Genomic DNA, 14,715 nt, shown 5'->3' with positions numbered 1-14,715 from the left:
CTGATGCTGAATTTAATTTCAGAATTGGCAGTGACAGATAAGCCACAACACTGTCCACAGTCCAGTAGACAAATATTGCTCAGTTCAGTCTTTTAGGTGGTTTCAAAGTCTCTATAAATGTTTGGTGAAGCAAACACCACAAACAGTCACTGGCAGACAAAAAACATGTAGTCAGAGACAGAAGGCTGATGTATTTACAGGAGAACCAATGTAGTCAAAGGTAGGCAGGTTGGGCAACAAGAGATGAGTTCAATGTTGAAAGCTGATGAGTCTTGCATGGAAGCGAAGAACAATCTAGCAATGAGTGACTGTGTGAGAGCAGCTTAAATACTGGGCTCATCGGGAATGAGGATCTGTTGAGTGGACAGGTGGGCATGGCTGGCAAGGAGAGTGCGAGTGGAGAAGTTCTGGCTGAGCAGCTGAACAGATGAATGGAATGGCAGCAGCTAAGACATTGTGCGGTTAGACCACTTTTATTCTAGCAATATTATGCTAAGTGTGGAGATGTGCATAACAGGAAATGGAATCAAGAACATTTTATGGGTAGAAGGAACTTGATCGAGCAGTTAGAATCATTCCCTCTGACAGTGAAGACAAGTGGGGAAGACAATCCCCAGCAGAGGGATGCCCTGCATCAGGTGAGTGTCCAACAGGGGGCCGTTTGCCTCCACCATTCCACTCCTCATCATCATCCCAGCGCAGGTGGCTGGTTAAAGACGCAGTGCACTGGCACTCCTCACGTTCCCCCCATCAGACGAGGGCTCACACCAGGGGTCTTGGCGTTGGTGGTGTGGTGATTGAACTGGCTTGCCCCCCTGAAGATTGAGGACGCTCCCACAACACTCGTCATCGGGGACTCCATCGTGAGGCACGTCTGTGTGAGGGGGACGTCCACCCTGTCCTTCCCCGGCGCCACCGTTATGGACATAACAGGGAAAATCCCGGACATCCTGCGCTCGCATCCGCGGGCGAAACGGATTATTATCCACGCGGGAGCGAACAACATCGCCAGACAGCAGTCCGAACTTTTAAAGAGGGACTTCACCCGCCTTTTTAACACCATGTCACAGTCCCAGGTGAGTGTTTTCATCTCCGGCCCTACCCTTACCTGTGGCAGAGGGATAGGCAGCTTCAGCAGGCTGCTCAGCCTCAACACCTGGCTCTCCTCTGCATGTAACTCTCACCATGTCGGCTTTATTGACAACTTTGACGTCTTTTGGGAGAGACGGCATCTCTTTGGCCCAGAGGGACTCCATTTGAACAAAGCAGGTGCCCGCATGCTGTCCGCCAACCTGGCATACGGTGTGCAGCATGCCAATCTCCCCAAATCAGCACCAGCTGATCTGTCCGTGGCACAGTTACACCCACGTGACTGACGGCCTGCACGTCAAACACACACACACACACACACACACACACACACACACACACACACACACACACACACACACACACACACCCCATACCCCGTCTGCCCACAGAAGTACCGGACAGTACCGTCTACACCATTACAACCATCATCTCCCACAGAACGCACATACCCAGGAATGTTTTCAGACCACGCACACACACTATCATTCAACCGATTCACTACGATGAGTGCACGTTGAGCATGAACATTAGCATAGCGTGCTGAACGTGCGCTGTCTTTTAAAAAAACCTTTTTAATGAATGATGTGGTTTCAGATTCAAAATTAGACTGTCTTCTTTTAACTGAGACATGGCTTGGTACTGATGCACCTGTTGTTCTCGCCAAGGCTTCCTCACCAAATTTTTACTTTGTATTTTATACTAGAGGGGAGAGAAAAGAAGGTGGAACTGCATCAATTGTAAATAATGCACTGACTTTTACTGCAGTGTCTTTTAGCAGTTTCACATCATTTGAGCATCATGCCTTTGTTTTTAGTAGCCCTCCAATTCTGTGCATAACTCTACATAGACCACCCCTCACTCTAACTCTTTTATCAGTGAATTTCCAGATCTTTCATCAATCATTCACACCTCTTATAACAGGATTTTAATAACTGGTGATTTTAATCTACATGTCGATGACACCTCGGACCCAATGTCCAGAGAATTCTTAAATCTTTTAAACTGTCTAGATTTTAAGCAGTACGTCACACAGCCAACTCACAACAGGGGACACACCCTGGACTTGGTCATAACCCATGGCCTGTCCATTGGTGTGTCCTCTGTTGTCAACCTGGCTGTGTCTAACCACTACTGCGTGTTTTTTAACATCACCAGTTTTAACCAGCAGGAGGCCCCGGTGAGAACAGTGAGGAGGCACTACCTAACTTCTGACGTGGCTGCAAATTTTCTTGAGAATTTACAGAGTACTCCTGCTGAAATTTTACCTGAAGCCTGTGATTTTATCGTTGATAATTCAACAGCAAACTGAAGTCCACTCTCGACTCAGTAGCTCCACTTTTAACTAAAACAATCAGAAGAAAACCTGCACCCCCGTGGGGAAACAAGGACAAAATACACAAACTGAAAAGACAATGCAGGAGTACTGAGAGGAGATGGAGGAAGTCTAAACTAACAGTCCACCTCAAAGCTCTACGGCAACAACTCAAAATCTACAATAAAGCAGTTAAACAGGCAAGGATTTCTCATTTTTCACAAGGGTTAGGGTTAGGGTTATCATAGACCACAAAACAACCCCTGGTTCCTCTTCTCCACCTTTGATATTTTAACTAGCACAAATTTTAATAAATTTCTTAACATGCCATCTGACGCTCTTTGTGAGAACTTTGCAGACCACTTCAGAACCAAAATCAAGGACATCAGCCTTTTATCCCAACAAGTTTTATCTGTTAACACACTGGAATTGTTGTCCTTGCCTGAGACTGCACTGCAGAGTTTTGCCCTGGTTGATGCGAGGACACTTGGTCGAGTATTCTCCCAAGTAAACCCAACAACCTGCCTTTTACATCCAATTCCCACATCACTTTTAAAATCATTTCATGGATTCTTTGAGGAACAGTTTTTAAACATTGTGAATTGCTCCCTTCAGACGGGTGTCTTCCCCACTGCTTTGGTGAAGCTGTGGTGAAGCCCCTTCTGAAGAAGAGCACTTTATACCCTAACGTTCTTAACAACTACCGACCTGTATCCAACTTACCCTTTTTAAGTAAAATTTCAGAAAAACTAGTTTTTAACCAAGTCAATGAGTTTTTAAACAGAGACAGCACTTTTAAAGATTTTAAACAACATCAGGTGGAACTTAAATAACAAGAAACTCACAGTTGGTTCTAGTGGATCTAAGCGCCGCCTTTGATACAGTAGACCATCACATTTTATTAAACAGACTCAGACACCTGGTTGGCCTCTCTGGTACTGTTTTTAACCGGATCCACTCAGAACGATGTTTTTATGTAAGTATGGATACTTGTTCCTCAGGAACCCATGAAATTAAGGTCGTTTTCACACCTGACCAAACGCACTCGGTTCGATTGGGGAGCTGAAAGTCACAACATTGTTGCATTTATCACTAGTTTCGGTTCTGCTTTCACACTGTGATTTCTAAAGTGCACCAAACTTTCTGAGCAGCATCACGTGGTTGAAAGGGGCGCTCACCCATTGGACAAAGTAGGAGGGGAAATCCCTCCCTCCCGGCCCAGAAAAACAACAGTAAACATGGAGCATCATGTGAAGTTGGCTGTTTCGGGGATGGTGTTTCTCTGTATGTTTCAAATGCACATGGCTCGGCACGCGGTGCAATGACCACCTGATAAGGCAACGAGGCATGGAACATTTTTCAGTGTCACGAATAAAAGAGAGGTGGCACCGGAGAAGACTGAGGAGACTGCTGACAGATTATGGGTTGTTGGTGTTGCTACACAGACGGCCGGCAAGGTATGTAACCTCACAGATTACAAACAGGGGTGGCCTAGCCGTCTTGTATTGTGCTTGGTCACATTATTTTAGGGAATGCTACAATGTTAGTGAACGCAACTGTTCCTATAATACTATCGTAGCTTGTCAGGGATTGATTCTGTTATTTTTCTAACTTTGACCATGTAAAATGTGACAACATATGAGCTCAGAGTTTAAGGACTGTGACTGTTGATAGTTGTGATTTGATTTTGTTTAAATATGCCAAATTGTGAATTTATGGGTTATTGTTGTTCAGACAATTGAGCTAAGCTAGCTAGCATCTGCTAATGTCAGCGGTCACTTGTTGCCATGGCAACAGTAAACATTCACGTAAGGACTAATGAGCTGTAAATAGAGATGCAGAATCAAGCTATAATATAAATACAGATGAGATACGTTGTATTTTAGCACAGAATATATGATTTTAGTAAACCCATAGAAAATAATTTGTTTAATTTACCATTGAATTTATTGTAATCTTTGGGTTCATTTAGCTATAAGAATTGTAGATCAGAATGAGGTAGCCTACCTTTTGATGTATTAGAATTAATCATTCTTAATACTTTATTATATAAGCCTATTTTAATGTTTATTGGAATTCTGACAGTTTATTGATTTTAGTTTCCTTCCTCTCCTTTCCTTCATTCATCCCTTCCTTCCTCTCCTCCTTCCTTCCTTTTCCCTCCCTACTTCCCTTCCTTCCTTCTACCCCTGTCCTTCCTTCCTCTCTTCCTTCCTTCCTTTTTCCTCCATACTTCCCTTCTTTCCCTCCTTCTACCCCTTTATCTCAACAGGAGCATGTGGGCCGATCCACGTCCCTGTGTTTGGTGGCAACACATCAATGAAAACTGGAACGACACAGACTGGCAGCTCAACTTCAGGATGAAAAGAGTAACCTTTCAGCACCTATGTAACATCTTGCGGCCTAGTTTGACACGCCAGAGTACAAGATAGAGACACCCTGTCCCTGTAGATCTTCGGATGGCAATATGTCTGTGGCGTTTGGCTACCAATCTTGAATACAGATCTATCTCACATTTGTTTGGTGTTGGCATGTCCACTGCTTGTCAAATTACTCTTACTACTTACTAAGAGGTTGTGACAGCCATAAACCGAGAAATGAAACACCACTACATCAAGACCCCATCTAACGTGGAGCTAAGGGTGATTGTCCAGGGCTATCGAGATAAATGGAGGTTCCCACAGGTTGCAGGAGCAATAGACAGGACCCACATTGGCATCCTGGCACCAGCAGATCACCCTGCAGATTATTACAACAAAGGATTCTACTCGATCCTGTTGCAGGGTGTTGTTGACCACAAATTGAAATTTTGGGACATCAATGTTGGCTGGCCAGGTAAAGTCCACGATGCCAGAGTTTTTGCAAACTCTGCTCTGTATCGCCGGGGTCAGAGTGGCACATTGTTTCCAGGGTGGACTGAGCAATTTGAAGGTGTGGATGTGCCCCTGGTTATTCTCGGCGATGCGGCTTACCCACTTCTGCATTGACTGCTGAAGCCATTTCCGGAGGGGAGAGGTATAACACCAGCTGAACCACAGTTCAATCATCGACTCAGTCAGGCAAGGATAACTGTAGCGAGAGCCTTCGGACGGCTGAAGGGTAGATGGAGATGTCTCCTCAAAAGGTGTGATGCACACATTACACTGGTCAGCCACATCATCACAGCCCGCTGTATTTTACATAACTATTGTGAAATACACAATGAGCAATGGGAAGACGAGGATCCTGAAGATGATGGACAGGCTGGTGATGACAATCTCCATCAGGCCCAAGATGATGAACAGGCTGGTGATGACAATCACCAACACGGTCGACTCAACATGGTCGCCATATCAGAGACGCACTATGTGCCTATTTTTCACACTGACAAGCTTTTGTTGTTTTCTCCTGTTTTAATTGTTCTAAACTGGATGAAATAGTCTGATAATTGAAATTGTTTTTTTATACGGGTGTGTGAATGTGTTATTAATTTAATTTTTGATTTGTAGAACAGTATTTGTGCACCTGTAATTTGAGAAGGTATAATTTGTGTTGTATTTGTGGAAGTGAAAAAAATATCCATGTTTGCAATTCCTGTTGTAATACACAGGTGTGATGTTATGCTCCATTTTAACCCTTATGCCACTGTGTGTGCTAATATAGGGGTTGCACAGCTAGCAGAATAGTTTTTGCTAAGCCCATTATTTTTCTGTTTTATCTTTAAATGTTTTGAAATGATTAATTGTAATTAGACAGTATGACAATTCTTTGTATGTTTATTGTAACAAACATGGACATCAATAAATGTTCAAACATGGACATCAATAAATGTCAACAGATTCACAGTAACATCAATGTCTTGTTCTGTACAAACTAACTGTCCACAACCCAAATATATTCACTTGAAATATTCTTTTTTTAACATGCTGGATTCAGAGAATTTAAACTTTTTCTTCTCAAAACAAAGACTCAAAATGACCTGCCTTACATTTAAAAAAAAAAAAAAAAAAAAAGATTTAACCAAGTAACATCAATGTCTCTGCAGTACAAAAATACTGGCATCAAGAAAAGCATTCAAGAATAAAAACAGTGCAAAATTATGCTGAACATTCTTTCTGAAAAAATCTGCCTTACATTTTAAAACAGAAAATACAAAACATTTTTTTAAACAAGGCAACGGTTTGTGCACCACACTGTGTTGTGTCTAGTTACCTTTAAGGTCATACAGTTTGTTTACATCATGAAGGACAGAAGAAGTATCCCGTTGCTAAACTGAGGGATCAGGTGGGTTGTTCCAGTAGTTGATGGTAGCTTGTGGGTTTTGTGGGGGTTCCATGGATGCTGCAGGGCTGTGGTACTGGGACACTGGTACTGGTTGGCTGAGGGGCTGAGCCATGGGTGCCTGTGGGTTGTGTGGGTCAGACGTGGGCCAGGCAGGTGGGGGTGTCATTTGACCTGTGGGCATCCATTGTGATGCTGGCTGGGTCGAATAACATAATACAGCTCTTGCAAAGGTTCCCATAATTTGCAAAAATTGCTGAGTTGTGGCCTGCTGCTGCTCCATCATTGCCCTAAAACGGCGCTCTTCAGCTTCGTGCTGCATTTTCATGAAATTTGATAAATCTCCCGGATACTGTCAGCTTCATCCATTTTCCTTTTTTGTTGCATAAAGGCTTCCAAAACCCGGTCTGGGCCATCTGACCTGCTCTTCCTCTTCCTGCTGGTGGCACCAGGAATAGCCCACCGTGGGGTGCTCTTGTCCTGGTCAGGCCTGGGGGTGCTGGTGCTTGGTGTGCCCTCTTCCTCCTCAAGATTGAGGTCCACTGAGCTCTGGTCCCCTGTTTAAAAATGCCATTTTCTGTGTCAAAAGTTTGTCTCGTTCATGTTCATTGGAAAAAGTCTGAAGCACTCAGGAATTTAAAAAAGTGGTAAAGGCGATCTTTGGTGGGGAATAATAAGCATGAAAAAAGAACAAAAACCAAGGCACTATTGTGTGGAAAAAAAAAAAAGAAAGCCTTTATTCTGATGTTTCTGATTTCAGAGTGAAATGTTTAAAACACTGACAATACAAGTTTAAAAATTAGCTATCGCTAGCCTCACAAAAATGACCACCTTTTGATTTTTTCCCAGAAGAGTGCCTCGGATTATGTTCTTTTTTGTTTGTTTTTGTTGCTGGCGTGAAGTGATGAAACACCGTAAGTAGACACAAACTCTTACCGCTTTTTTCTGAGACCATATCAACTGAGTCATCTTTTTCACTTGACGGTGCTGGTGATGCCAACTGTGCTGTCACATCTTCGTATGACTCGCTTTGGATTAGAAGTGGGTCTTGTTCCAAGTATAGCGTCCAGGTCATCATACCAGGGACACTTGTCCTTTTCCTCCCCGGAACTCCCGCTCTGTCGAAGGACGTCTCGGACCTTGTGATATTGCTGGTGCAATTTTTTTACTTTAATCCGACAGCTGTTCGATTAAAACCCATTCCCCCCATCTTCTCACTAAACTGTTTAAAAATTTCATTGTTTTTGTGAGTGGATGTCAGAAGTAGGTTTATGTGGTCATCTGACCATATTTCAAGGAGAGCTTTGAGCTCTTCATCAGTCCACGTTTGTCCTCTCGCCATATTTGTTTTGGTTTGAAGCGCGCGCTGTACCTCCTCTACTCTACATGCACTGCGTATGCACTGCGTATAGCGTCACTACGTACATTTGGTCCTGTGTTTGGTCCGGTGAGCTTTCACACTGCATACGAACTGAACCAGGGTTCACTTGCAAGCAAACCCACGTTTTCAGGCGGACCAGAGTTCGCTTGTTTGGTCCGCACCAGAGTTCAGATGAGTTTTCACATCTGCCCAAACGAAGCGGACTATGCGAGGATAAGTGTGGGGTTACCCAAGGCTCAATTTTAGGTCCAATTCTTTTTAATATTTACATATTTCCTCTTGGAGATATCATCAGGAGACACAGCATCAGTTTCCATAGCTACGCTGATGATACACAGCTGTACATTGCCGTGTCTCCTGATGACACAGGACCAATAGATACCCTTTTTAACTGCATTTTAGATATCAAGTCATGGATGGCTAGGAATTTCCTACAGCTCAACCAGGACAAAACAGAGGTTTTAGTAATAGGTCCTGAAGGCCAGACTGAGAAACTTTTACCAAAATTAGAAGATTTTAAACCAACACAATTTGTAAAAAACCTGGGCGTGATTTTTGACCCAGAGTTCGCCCGTTTCTCTCTCAGGCCAGCACAGAGGTGCTAATGCATGCTTTTATTTCCTGTCGTTTAGATCACTGTAATGCCCTGCTCTCTGGTCTTCCTAAAAAGAGTATTTCAAACCTCCAATTACTGCAAAACTCAGCTACATGCATGCTGACAAAGACCAGAGGGCGGGCCCACATTATACCAGTTTTACAGTCACTGCATTGGCTCCCTGTCCGCTTAAGGATCGATTTTAAGGTGCTTTTACTAGTTTTTAAATGTCTTACCTGCCTTGCGCCCTCTTACTTATCTGACTTGCTTTTACCGTATCAACCCTCACGGACCCTGAGGTCCTCCGGGACCGGCCTTTTAGCCATACCAAAAGCCAGAACAAAAACCCATAGTGAGGCGGCATTTAGCCACTATGCTCCTCACCTGTGGAACAGCCTGCCGGAGAGCCTCAGGTCTTCCAAGACCATTGATATTTTTAAGAGACGGTTAGACACACCTTTTTAATCAGGCTTTTTAAGTGACCGTTAAATTCTTCTTACGTTTTATCATTTATCTTATGTTGATGCCTTTTAGTTTGTTGTTCTGATGACATAGCAGCTATGGATGGCATTGCGCTGGCCTCCAGCACCACTGTAAAGAATCTTGGAGTCATCTTTGACCAAGACATGTCCTTTCACTCCCATGTAAAACAAATTGCAAAGACTGCCTTTTTTCACCTACGTAATATCGCAAAAATCAGGCATATTTTGTCTCAAAACTAGTCCATGCATTCGTAACTTCCAGGCTGGATTATTGCAATTCCTTACTATCAGGCTGCCCAAATTTGTTGCTGAATATTCTCCAGTTGCTCCAGAACGCTGCAGCACGTGTTCTGACAAAAACCAGGAAGCAAGATCATATTTCTCCAATACTCGCCACTCTGCACTGGCTCCCTGTAAAGTTTAGAATAGAGTTTAAAATTCTCCTCCTTACTTACAAAGCCATAAATGGCCAGGCACCTTCTTATCTTAAAGAGCTCATAGTACCTTATTGCCCTACTCGAACACTGCGTTCCCAGAATGCAGGTCTACTTATGGTTCCTAAAGTCTCAAAAAGCAGAACAGGAGTCAGAGCATTTAGCTATCAAGCTCCTCTCCTGTGGAACCATCTTCCAGTCTTTGTCCGGGAGGCAGACACTGTCTCTACATTTAAGAGTAGGCTTAAAACTTTCCTTTTTGATAAATCTTATAGTTAGGGCTGGCTCAGGCTTGTCCTGGACCAGCCCCTAGTTATGCTGCTATAGGATTAGACTGTCGGGGGACATCCAAAGATACACCGAGCTCCTCTGTCCTTCTGTCCCTCTCCATCCGCACGCTCTCATGTCCTACCACGGCGTGTTACTAACTTAGCTCCTTCCCCGGAGTCTCTGTGCTTTGTCGTCTTGCAGGATCCCATGGACAGTGGCTGAATCTGGATTGTGGATTGTGTCTCCTGCCTTGGCCCTGCCTGACATCCACTGCAACTGCTACTGCTATTATTACATCCACTGTCACTGTTACTGTGATTGCATGTCTGTCTCTCTGTCTCTGTCTCTCTCTCTCTCTCTCTCTCTCTGACTGCATTTCTGTCTGTCTGTCTGTCTGTCTGTCTGTCTGTCTGTCTGTCTGTCTGTCTGTCTGTCTGTCTCACTCTCCCTCTCTTGCTCTTCCTCTCTCACCCAACCGGTCGAGGCAGATGGCCGCCCACCCAGAGTCTGGTTCTGCTTGAGGTTTCTGCCTGTTAAAAGGAAGTTTTTCCTCGCCACTGTCGCCAAGTGCTTGCTCATGGGGGAATTGTTGGTTTCTTTGTAGATAAAAGAGCTTGGTCTGTACCAGCTCTATATGGAAAGTGTCCTGAGATAACTTCTGTTGTGATTTGGCGCTATACAAATAAAATTGAATTGAATTGAAAAATTGAATTGAATTGTTCTATATTTTGTGTTATTTTACCATATTTTATCTACTTTATTCATTATCTTATGAACTTCTCTTCTTTTAACTGTTTCATTTATTTTCTAACTCCAGTGTTTCTTCAGGGGGGTCGTCCACACTGGGAGCTGTGTCTGGTCTGCTGCCGGGGGTGCTGTCCTCGGGGCCCCTAGCTCGGTGTGGGGATCCGCCAGTCTGTCAGGGTCGGGGGGGCCTGGGGGGCCCGGGTGGCCAGCGCCCCCTGTGCTCACAGTCCATGATGACTCCTCTTGGTGTGGACGGCCCCAAAGGTGGCATTATTCTCAATCCTCAGTGTCCTGCCATGTCTCGTTACTCTTACTACCATTTGTGGTGAGAGTGTCTGTGTGTGTGTGTGTGTGTGTGTGTGTGTGTGTGTGTGTGTGTGTGTGTGTGTGTGTGAGTGTGTGTGCATATATGCATGTATTTCAGGGTGTGTGTTAATACATACGAAGGGTGGGGGGGATGGGTTTTTAATGTTGTTCTGTTTTTATTTATATTGTTTTTAACTCTTGTAAAGCACTTTGTGTAGCATTTCATTATGTATGAAAAGTGCTATATAAATAAAGTTTGATTGATTAGCTGGAGTGAGAGAAGAGCAGATCTGTCAACCTTTTTCCCTGGATTCTCTCTTAGTTTACCCTTCTCTCCCTGTCCTCACGTTTAAATATCTCACATATTTTTTTTACCTTTCTAAACAAACAAAAAAGGTGGGCTGTAACACTGATAGGAGACATTGTGCAAAGTTCTCTGGTAACACAGGTGGAAGTACAGAGAACATTAGCTGGAACATCTAATGACGAGAAATAGAAGAAGAAGCAAATAGGAAGAGGCTTACCCTTAAGAGCACTCCTCCTCCTCCTCTGGTCGCTGGTTTCTGTCTGGTCTCATGATTTCCCATCTTGGGATACAGCTCCCTCGAAACTAAAGGGCTGTGTACTGGGTAATAAATCTGCCAGTATTAGTCCTCCCTGGAATGCTCTCGGGGCAAAACCCAAGAGTAAATCAGCTGATATGGGGAGACGTCCAACAGCTGGAACCCAGCGCCAAGAGATCTGTGATGCGACAGGCTGGCCTGCGTTATCATCCTCCTCAACACCTGTGCAGAGTAAGACACAGCCGTGGATAAAAGCTAAAGGGAAGATGAGCAACAAAGCTCCCAAACCAGCTAGTGTGCAGTTACAAAATCGGTTTGCTCCACTACTGCAGGACCCCGGATCTCCAACTGAAAACCTGGATAACTTCTCGGATTCACAGAGAAGGGTAAGGCCTGACAGGAAGTCAGAGGCTAGAAAGCTACAAGGAAAGCTACTGACTGGTCCTGAGACTCTGGTTATTGGTGATTCTGCTATTAAAGATGTGGGAAGAATGTACAGCAGAAACACAAAAGTGTTGTGCTTTTCTGATGATACAGTCTCCAACATGACCAACAGAATCCTCAGTATTGTTGCAGAAATTCCAACTCTGAAATACCTTGTACTGCACACAGGGGCAAATGATATTGCGAAATGACTCGAATCTGAAATGCTCAAACAAGATTTAGGTAAACTGCTAAATGCAGTGAGCTCTCTGAATGCTGAAGTCTTCTTCAGTGGGCCTTTCCCACCAGTCAGAGGAGGAGGAGAGAGATTCAGCAGATTGTTAGCAGTAAACAGATGGCTTTCAACTGCATGTGATGTCCACTCAGTGCATTTTATTGACAATTTCAACTTTTTCTGGGACCGCAGACATTTTTTCAAAGGAGACGGACTTTCCCTAAACAAGTCAGGGGCAAAACTTTTTGCCTCCAACCTATCTTTCTTCCTGCGTCACACTGTTCCCACTCCCAAGGACAAGAGGAATCCAAACAAAAGCAGCAAACACCAAAACATGAAGCAGAACCAACTCTCCCCCCACCTGTGTGCTCTAACCATGAGGGATGCCAGAGCAAAAAAGGGGATGCCTCATGTCCTCAACCAGGGGCCACTGCTCGTGAGGATTCACCCTCTCCAACCACTAAAACTCCACCTAGGTCACCATCTCCAACTGCCCAAACTCCATCTAACTCATCATCATCATCATCTGGGTATCCCATCACCCTCCTCCCCCCTGCTGGAGTTTACTGACCAAATAAACAAACTTGTCAGTGCTGGTATCAGGCTTACTCCTCGCCCGTCTGGGATCCTGTCCCCCAAATTCCCCACCGCCCCCTACAACCACCCTGTCCCCCTCCACCACCACAGCGCCGACGGGCACCACCTCCACCCCCTCCACGGCTTGATCTGAACCTACTCCAGTCCCCTAGTAAGAGCCCAGCACAGCCACCCATTTGTGTTGGTAACTGATGTGTTGTGGGTCCAGCTTTTAAGGCAAATGTTATGCCTGACTTTTCCAAGGAAAAGCCAGGGCCCATTGTGCCGGAAGCTTCATTGATTCATGTCTCAATAGGTAAGAGGAGAAGATCGGTCCATCTCTCCAGAAACATCACATCATCGAATTTAACATGTATTCCATGTCAGCCACAGTATGTTCTAAAACATGGGGATGTTGGACTTTTTAGCACATTTAAGTCAGCTCTTTTGTTAGGTCTCTGGCAGGCAAATCATTCTTAATCAATGACTTTATCATCAAGCACAAGCTTGATTTTATGTTTTTAACTGAAACTTGGTTAGGACAAGATAACAGCACAGCAGTTCTCAATGAGTCAGCCCATCTGAATTTCAGTTTCATAAGTGAAGTAAGAATGCATAAGAGAGGAGGCAGAGTCGCCATTTTGTTTAATGATAGCATTCAATGCAAGAGAGTCTCTTACAGTCAGTTTGAATCTTTTGAATATGTTGCCATTCAATCAAAGTCTCCCTGTCGATCATTCTTTGTAATCATCTACAAGCCCCCAAAATACAATTCAAAGTTTTCCGATGAGTTTGCCAATCAACTGTCTGTTGTTTGTATTGATTTTGACTGTGTTGTGTTGTAGTGGGTGACTTCAACATTCATGTTGATAATCTCAAAGATCGATGTGCTAAAGAACTTCTCAACATATAACAAAGGGCATATATTAGATTTGGTTATTTCCAAAGGGCTTAATATCTCTGAGGTTGTGGTGATGGATGTTGCTCTTTCTGATCATTACTGTGTCATTTAAAATGGCCACACCTGCTATTCTTAACAAAAGTGGAACAGAGGTAATCAAAAAGCGTTATATTAATGATAACACCTGTGCAGTCTTCACTCAGTCTTTTACACCATCACCAACACTGCCCTCAGTTTCAACTGATGACCTTGGAAATAGTTTCAGTTCCAAAGTTATGACTATTATTGACTCCATCGCCCCAATGAAGACCAAAGTTTTGTCAGGAAGGAAAACGGCACTTTGGAGAAACACCACACTGGTCAAAGTCCAGAAAAGAGTCTGCAGACAGGCAGAGCGCAGGTGGCGAAAAACCAAACTCCAGGTTCATTATGAGATTTACCAAAACAATCTCTACACCTATAACCATGAACTAAAGAAGTGCATTCTTATAAGAAGAATTCCTTTATTTGTCACATTACACACTGTACATGCCATGCAATTGTGAAATTCTTTCCTCTCTCCCATCCATGGTCAGTCCTTCCTCCACGGCAGACCACACTGGCAGACCACATGGTCAGTCCTTCCTCCACGGCAGACCAGGAGCAGTGGGCTGCCAGTTGACCGGCACCCGGGGACCCAACTCTCATTTGTCACCATTGGTCAGGTGGTGATCTTCTTGCATGTTTTTAGTGGGGGTATTTTTTAATGGAGGATACCCCAGGTGAACACAGGAAGAACATGCAAACTCCACACAGAAAGGCCCCTTATTTTTCCTCAAACATGGTGGAGGACACGCCCCCTGCGCCCACAGCAGGATTTGAACCAGGGACCTTCTAGCTGTGAGGCGACAGTGTTACCACCGAGCCATCAACAGAAACTGTAATAATACCCGCACTTTGATTTCTGTTGTGCATAGACTGACAAACCTCACAACATCAGTCCCTCCTGAGATGCTATCCAACAAGTCATGTAATAATTTTGCAGCCTTTTTTCAGATAAAATTCAAGGATAAGACAAACAGTGTGCAGCTCTGGCTCAGGTAAAACGATAAGTCCATCTGTGCCTTCTTGTTCTCCAGTTAATCTACTGTAGCACATT

Source organism: Chaetodon trifascialis, chromosome 4 (genome assembly GCF_039877785.1).
Source record: "Chaetodon trifascialis isolate fChaTrf1 chromosome 4, fChaTrf1.hap1, whole genome shotgun sequence".
NCBI lineage: Eukaryota > Metazoa > Chordata > Actinopteri > Chaetodontiformes > Chaetodontidae > Chaetodon > Chaetodon trifascialis.
This window is presented reverse-complemented; position numbering follows the sequence as displayed.